Genomic DNA, 7768 nt, shown 5'->3' on the forward strand with positions numbered 1-7768 from the left:
TATATAGATAAAGCTTCAGGCATACTTACTAACGTCACGGAACCAGTAGGCCGCAACCTTTTTATTAGTAGCAGCATCATAGATAACGGTGGGGTTAATTTCCCACGGCTTCCCGAACACCGTTATGGGATACTTCGGAACGCCCGGAAAACGACGACCCAATATGGACAACACCTCCTCCGTCAATTTTTTTGGCCCGGTTTTTTGCTTTCTTTGTTTCTTGAACAGCAGCAGCATTTCGCTTACTACCTCTGTCATTTTATTGCGCTCATCACTAGTAGTAGTATTGTAGTGCTGAATATCACTTTCGCTTGTCGCATGTTCGCTTGAGCAAGTTGACCTTGGTCGCTTAGACGGGCCCGCCTCCTCACCGTCGTTTGGCGTCGTCGCCTGTCGTTTGCTCCCGTTGTTGGACGACATTCTGCAACAAGAAAAAAAAGTGCCATTAACAAATCACAAGGCTAATCCATGAAAGTTTGTGATGACATTTAAATATATAAAGAAAATATTGATAATATTGACAATGTTGAAATACTTAGCCATTGGTGCTCAGCTACCTCCCTACCAATTTTCAGCCAAATCGGTTTAGCCGTTCTTGAGTTGTGGTTTTTGTTACCCACACGACTTTCAACTTACTCTTTTATATACGAGGTGCGTTCAAAAAGTAATGATAATTTTGCATTTTCTCGGGCTACATAAGTCCGATTTTCGATTTTTTTTGTGGCGATAAGTTACTACACATATCAGTGATTTATGGTGAACAGTTCGGCCATTTTGAGTAATCGGTCAATTTTTGACAGCTGTTTAGCTTGGACAAGATTTGACTCATCTTCGATTTTTGTCTCTTTGTCTCAGCCGGATTGATCTCCTCATTTGATTCCAGTCCCGTAGACATTTTCGGCAAAGAACACAAGCGGTTCGATCCTGACTGGCGTGGGAATGGATGTGCGTGGCGTTGGCGTTCGGTAACCGTTACGGGTAACCGTTCCTGGGTAACCGTGTGCGTGGAACAGTGACCGGAGTGGCTGTATCTATCGTTGGTGCGTGAGATGCGCCGGCGTAGCTAGCCCGGACACTGAAACCAACACCAGCTGCAGCAGCTCCAACGGCGGCAGCAGCCAGTGCGACGTCCCGACAATGGACCAGGTGTGCCGGGCCTCTGAAAGTGTGTGCGTCGCGTCAGAGTACAGGACCCGCACTTTAGCCATGCGAGTCCTATACGATCTCTATAGAGATCGTTAGATTGATCACGTTGTATCTCAGTATCTCACGCGGTGAGATACTGAGTGCTCGCCACAGTATCATGGGCCCTACCACCTACTCTCCTTGGACTCCGTCTTGTGGCCTCCCCACACGCTTCCATCAATTCATTTTCCTCACTCTCGCAGACACTCGAAGATGGCGTGCTCTGCTGATCCTTGCATTCGAATGCGTTTTTGTTCCATGGTTCCACCCAATTGTGCGCACAGTCAAACTATTGCTCACACTGCCCAATGAGTTTTTGCCGGTAGCCGGTGCCAGTAAGATCGCCGTTGGATCGATAGACTAGAGTTGGTTGCACAAAAAGTCCACTAGAGTTGTTAATTATCATCAGATCGAACTTGCTCGATCGTACAAGCAGAACCAACTGACGCAGGCGTCGTTTGCGTTTAGATTGTTGACAGTGCCGATTTATTCCTCCATTCTTGTAGTCCATAAAACAAGTTGCGGCTTTTGGTCGATCAATAATACACGATGCACGAACGTTAAGTTAATGTTGCCATTTCACCGAACAGCCACCAGCAAACAGCCACTACTCTCCGTATTGTTTCGCTCCGTCAGTGTTTGATTTTAATATACCTATGCGTGCGAATACAGAAAAAGCCAGAAAAATTGAGAGTATAGCTTATTGACAAGTTTGTTTAGGGCTAGTTATAAAGTTGTAATCACTGTTGTAAACTAGTTTTTAAGGTTGGCAATAAATCTAGATGTCCGTTGCCTTGTGAATTGTAGTAAAAATTAAAATAAAATCAAAAAGAACAAACAAGCTTACCGGTAAACCACTGGAATAATCGACTTATGCTGCTTGTACAAAGTTTCGCCAGGCCATGTTGCAGTATTGTTGTTGAGGCTGTCTTTTGACTGCAGGTAAGTTAAATAGATTCAAACAGCTCCAGCGTTATGCTCACGATCAGCTAGCCAATCAGTCTGCTTGGGATAATACCCAGCCGTACCAAAAAAACATACAATCTCAAACGAACAAGATTTAACAACATCTGTTTTGTGGGTGTTTCACATAAATGTTTCATTATTTCTTTATTTTGTGTTCTTATTCTTTATGTTACAGACCAAGTCAGAGAACTGTTGTTGAATGTATGGAGTTAGCTTCACACGCACATAACGGAGTGGACACGTCTGATGCCTTTTCTTCCTTGTTTTCTTTCTCTTGTCCGCCTGTTTTGTAGTCCCCAAACGACTTGCCTCTTCCGTCCATAAATAGAGTAGAGCTTTTTCGTCCACAAAGTACTTCTGTCGATAGAATGGAAAATGTCAAAGAAGTTCTTTAAAATAACGTGCTTCCTGCGTCGTCATACTACTCTCAACAGTTTTTTTTAAACACCGCCTTTTGCAACGGAATCCAGTTTTGGGCATTCACGGCTCATCATGTATAGCACCCAGGAGCATAGCTCAAGCTGTCTAGCTAAAGCGTTCGAACACGAACTCCCGAACTATCGGTACTATCGACTCCCGGACCCCAACGTATGATGCTCTTGCCGAGCATGGCTCTGCTCTCATGTCTCTGCTAATGATAACCTACTACTCCCTTTACCAAGACCTTGCTAATGAGCAAAGTTAACCCCTCAATTGAACACACACTTCCGGCACGGCAACTGTGTTATTCTAGCAGACCCACCTGGTTCTTCTGATGGCACGGGGTGCGCACGACGATGGTTGAGAAAACACTTGGAATAGTTCGCATGGTATCGAGTATCAAGTGGCGCACTATCTGAACGAGCCAATATTCAACACAACTTAAGCCAATCACATTACACTTTACAGTTCCTTCGAACATGTTCCCTGGTTTGGGGTGTGGTGCAAATATAACATTCTAAAAGGACAGACACACACAGACTCGACATTTAACAAACTTTCCCCATTCCGCTAGCCGTGCACCGGGAACAAGGGTTGAGAGTGAATTGATTTGTTGTAAATACTGTTGGTTTGGGGTCTGCATCTGCAGCTTGCAAGTGTGGCGATACTCCACTCCACTAAAAGGTATATCTGTGTGTGTGTAGACATTTTGATTATAGGTTCGTGTGCCGCGTACTCCACGGGGCTCAACGGCGAAGGAAGAAGGTTCCAGCGCTTCTCCCTGGCCTGAGCCGGTACGGCCGGGTGTAGTACTTGGTAAGATATGACTAGAGTGGGTTGTGTTTAAAGTATTCATAGATATTTATAAGTGTTGCGCTGGTAAGTTTACAGTTAAAAACAGTTGCCTTCCCACCCAATGGGACTAGTTCCTCTCAGTTAACGAAAGCCGTAGAAGCTGTAAAGCGCTGGGTTGATAACGCACGGAAATACCAACTGACGAGCGTGTTCCTCCGAGGTGTGGTCTAAGAAGTATCTGTTCATCTGTGTACATTCGGTTGATATAGCTTCCGCGTAGCTGATGTGGTTCGTTTAGAGGATGGTGAAAGGATCAACAGACTTCCTAGGCGAGCGCAACAGCGCACGGTTCCCCAGGTCTCGCATATGTGGTTTTCTTTTCAATGGATGATGCATTTAATGTCTTGCGATCTCCTGATGCAACCCAAGACTGGCCACGTAGATGCTCTGGCTACTTCTGGCTACTCTATCCTATGCGTTGACTGTTCTCTGTCCTTAACCCTAGCTGCTGCTCACGTCAACAAATTCTTCATGCTTTGCGCAACCGCCACAAAGGCCCGTGTATACTCTCCGTGATCAAGCTTCTCTACGGGAAGACAGCAGCTCCTTCGACAGTCCTGCCGGCGATGGCGGCTCCTATTGAGTGTGAAGATAGGCTGAGTGAAAGATTGTGGCCGGACGTGTGGGACAGCAGCTTCAGCTTTTGCGTAACTACTGCTTTCAAACACCAAATCGCTCAGACTTGTACTTTTATAAATATGTATATGTCTGTCTGTTGCAGGTTTTATGGCTATGACCCATCTCTCCCTCCGCCTCTACTGGGCTGATCGTGGCAAATGTGGGCGATTCGCGGGGCTGAAGGAGAAGAAACTGGTCATTGCTGATCCGGACGTGCTGTCGTTTTATTTGGTAGATCACAGGTAAGTGCAATCACATTTGTTTCAAATTGTTCGGAATGCTCGTCAATCATTTATCCTTTTCCTTTTTTTGTATTGTTCAATTTTCAGGCCACAATTTCTTATCTTAGCCTCCGATGGACTGTGGGTTACGTTCCCGGCTTTTTCCCGGCTTTCTTCAAGCGTAAAGCGACCCATTTCGTAAATGAGGAAGTGTTTACTAAATGTCTACATTTTTTAGAATCAAGTTTGACGTTTTAAACGTGAAATAATGGCTATTTCAAAATGTGCACGCGTTTTTGACCACCCTGTACATGAGGATTTTTTTTTTTTATAATCCTAACAGGCACAGACGGATCAAGACGGATGCAAAACTTACTGAAAATAATTTAAAATTACCCAAAATTTTAATTGTAATGCCTAGTTTAGGGGAAGCATTTTATCTATATATATAAAAATGGTTGTTTGTCTGTCTGTCTGTCTGTACCGCATTTTCTCCAAAACTACTGAACCAATCCGCGTGAAATTTTGCACAGCGTAGTTTTGTGACCCCGGAAAGTTTGACCCTCCCACACCTCCGGGGAGGGGGGGCTCCCATACAAACGTAAAGTACCGTAACGTCCCATACGTAACGTCCCATACGTAACGTTCCATACGTAACGTCTAAACGTTTTCGAGCAAATCGAACCAAATTCGGCAGATGGGAGTTTTGGAGAAGGGGAAATGTTCTGGTGAATGTTTGAAACCCCTCCCCTCTTTACAAAGGGGGGCTCCCATACAAAATCTGGGTTAATGTCAGCAAAACTCGGATAATTTTCAAGCAATTTGAGCCAAACTCAGGTGGTGCGAATTTTGACATGTATCCAACGGGAAGCCGATCGGATACGTCACCGGGAAACGGAGGAGTAACGCGAGGCGGGAAGGGAAATTGAACGAATACGTCACCGGGAAGCCCGATCGTTTGAAAAGTAGGAGTAACGGGAAGCGAAAAGGGAAGCTGATCGGATATGGCACTAAGAAGTCCCCTGAAACACCTCCCAATCGAGAAATAAGGATTAAATGAGGCGCAGCAACGCGCGCCGGGAACTGCTAGTTGCTTATAAAAGTTGGTTTTAAAGGGTAATTTTTATTTAAAGGGTTATTTTATCGACTTTGAGAGACGAATTCTCGAAATCCACGCAACGCAGATGGCTAAAAATTCGAATTGATCGTAGCTAACTTATCTATTTTAGGAAAATATAACTAAAATCTACGCTTTTTAAAGTTGGTTTATGATCGCCAGGTTTTGAAGAAGCGATCGTTTTACTAGGAGTCTGCAGCTTAGCCGCGTGTTGTGTGCAATCTGTTGTTTGGTGTGTCCGCATTGTTTGGAACCCTATTGCCAAGTAGCTTGAAGATTCGAGATCCTCATTCGACTTCTCCCAAGACACAAGGATAATCTTATAAAATATGGTTCCTGGAGGACATGAAATCATCGTTCCAATCTAATGTGGTAGTGCTACATTTTGCACCAGCAAGTCTTTTGTCGCCATAATTAAATTCATTGGAGTTTTGCAATGTGCAAAATTCTTGCATCGTGGCGTTTATGATCGTGCATTTGTGGAGCCCACCATTCAATGATCCCTTCTTATGCAACAACAGTTTTAGTGGGGATATTCGTTAGAGTTGAAAAGTTAGAAAGTTGGTTGGACATTTTTTCTGCACGAAAGAAATCTGTAGAAAACGATTCGAACGAAAATTATGGGCACAGCTTGTCCGGGTACAGTCCATCGAGATTAAAAGGCAATTTGTGTCCGAAGCTGTCGAAGTGTGCGTTTCATTGCCCTGCAGGAGCAGGACCAGATATTTAGCTAAATTTGCCGCCCGCTGCAGTGTGGACTAAAACTTACTGGAATTTGCTTATAACTTAGAAAATCTGTATTAATTCTATTTATCAATTTTATTAACTTTAAAGTAATCCCTACTCTATGCAATACGCCTGTAGAAATCTTGTATATTTCTTAATTTTTATTTTTGTGATCGGGAGATATAGTTTCGTGCTTCTGAATGCGTTGAGTGTTACACATGAACTAACTCAAGTAATCTCCGATTGTGCGGAGAAAACCTTGTCAATGAATACTTGACGATTTTTTTAAAACACTCCTCGACGATGCTACTCGACTGCTCGAATTCGTATAGGCGTACTTTTTCGAAAAGATATTGCTACGACGAGGTCGCTACACGCCTATGTCTACATTTACTTCATTTTTCGACAGGGTCCGACAAGTGTTTTTCTTTTTGGGGTAGACATCAACACGTTGGCCGTTTCACTCACACTCAAATCAATCAAAATCATCAAAGCAAAACACTCAAATAGTATGCTTTGTTGACAGTTTGGCCGGCTTGCAAGGAATTCATGACGCATCATACACCGATGATCACAGACAAGTGTTTCTCGTTAAGTCTCGTGTGTTAATATTTCGAGCAGTCTCAGCAAAATCCGTCAACCACAATGGCGCACCACGCTTGAACTGAAATTCGATTAAATTGGGCAAAAAAAAACAGATAAACACAAATACGCATTACCGATTCTGTTCGGCCAGACGACGTATCGCGAAGGCCAGATTTTAATTCCGTGGCCGAGGCACAAAGTTTTTCCTTTTACAGTTTGAAGATGGTCCGTTTTTAGTGGCTAATCACGCTCCGAATGTGATGTTAAATTCCAACGTGTCGTCTTGTTTACATAATTTATTTCATATATTTCACTCACAATATATTTTGGAATGAACATAAAAAAAACTGGAGCAAGTGGATTCAGATTTAAATTGATTATCATGTTTGACTTTCAAATTAGTAGTCTATATTGGGGCAATTAATGATGAGGGTTTTTTAACAATTGCCTAAGACCTCGTTTGCCCTACTCAGAGAATGTTGGAATACATTTCGCTGATGTGTGATGTCGTCCAGACTAAAGACAATACACAATTCAAGGAGGATCTCTGACGAAACAAATAGAAAACTCGTCACATTTACCTCAAAGAGAAGTTTCGAAAACCGAAACCTTCAAATTGAAATTGTCTCGAAACGATCTTCATTCACGTAAAGTACATCCAACTGTTAGCCCCGGCGAGAACGCCCAATCACGTATCAAGCCATCACACATTCCGTGGCATACGCCGAGCGATAAGGATCTGGCGATTGTGCGCCGGGCCACCGTAGCCAGTCGCTCCAGACACCTCCTCAGCATCGGCTACAATGTGAACAATTCAATCCGTCGAGGCATCTGCTGCTTCCATTGGCCCCAAAAGACCCAAGAGACCAACCCGGGGGGGGCGGGGTGGTGCAACATCAACAATCGAGTAGCAACCGGTTGTCGGTCGGTGCCCGGAGGACGGCGACGTCCAATTTGTCAGCATCTGCGATGCGGTGAGCGAACGAAGTGCAGTCTTTGTGCGAAAAGGGCGTAAACAGCACGCAACGGCATCAACCCTCCGGGGGTCTTGTTTACGGGAGGTGGAATTAATGTT

General features: G+C 44.0%; 1 long non-coding RNA gene across 1 annotated transcript; it reads left to right on the forward strand.

The window, feature by feature from the left end:
• Positions 1-3409: 3409 nt before the first annotated feature.
• LOC128276332 (uncharacterized) lies at positions 3410-4503 on the forward strand. Its single transcript, XR_008269363.1, has 4 exons — positions 3410-3723; positions 3872-4073; positions 4148-4286; positions 4374-4503. It is a non-coding gene; the product is annotated as an uncharacterized LOC128276332 (long non-coding RNA).
• The last annotated feature ends 3265 nt before the right edge of the window (positions 4504-7768 follow it).

Source organism: Anopheles cruzii, unplaced genomic scaffold, assembly GCF_943734635.1.
Source record: "Anopheles cruzii unplaced genomic scaffold, idAnoCruzAS_RS32_06 scaffold00943_ctg1, whole genome shotgun sequence".
Lineage (NCBI taxonomy): Eukaryota > Metazoa > Arthropoda > Insecta > Diptera > Culicidae > Anopheles > Anopheles cruzii.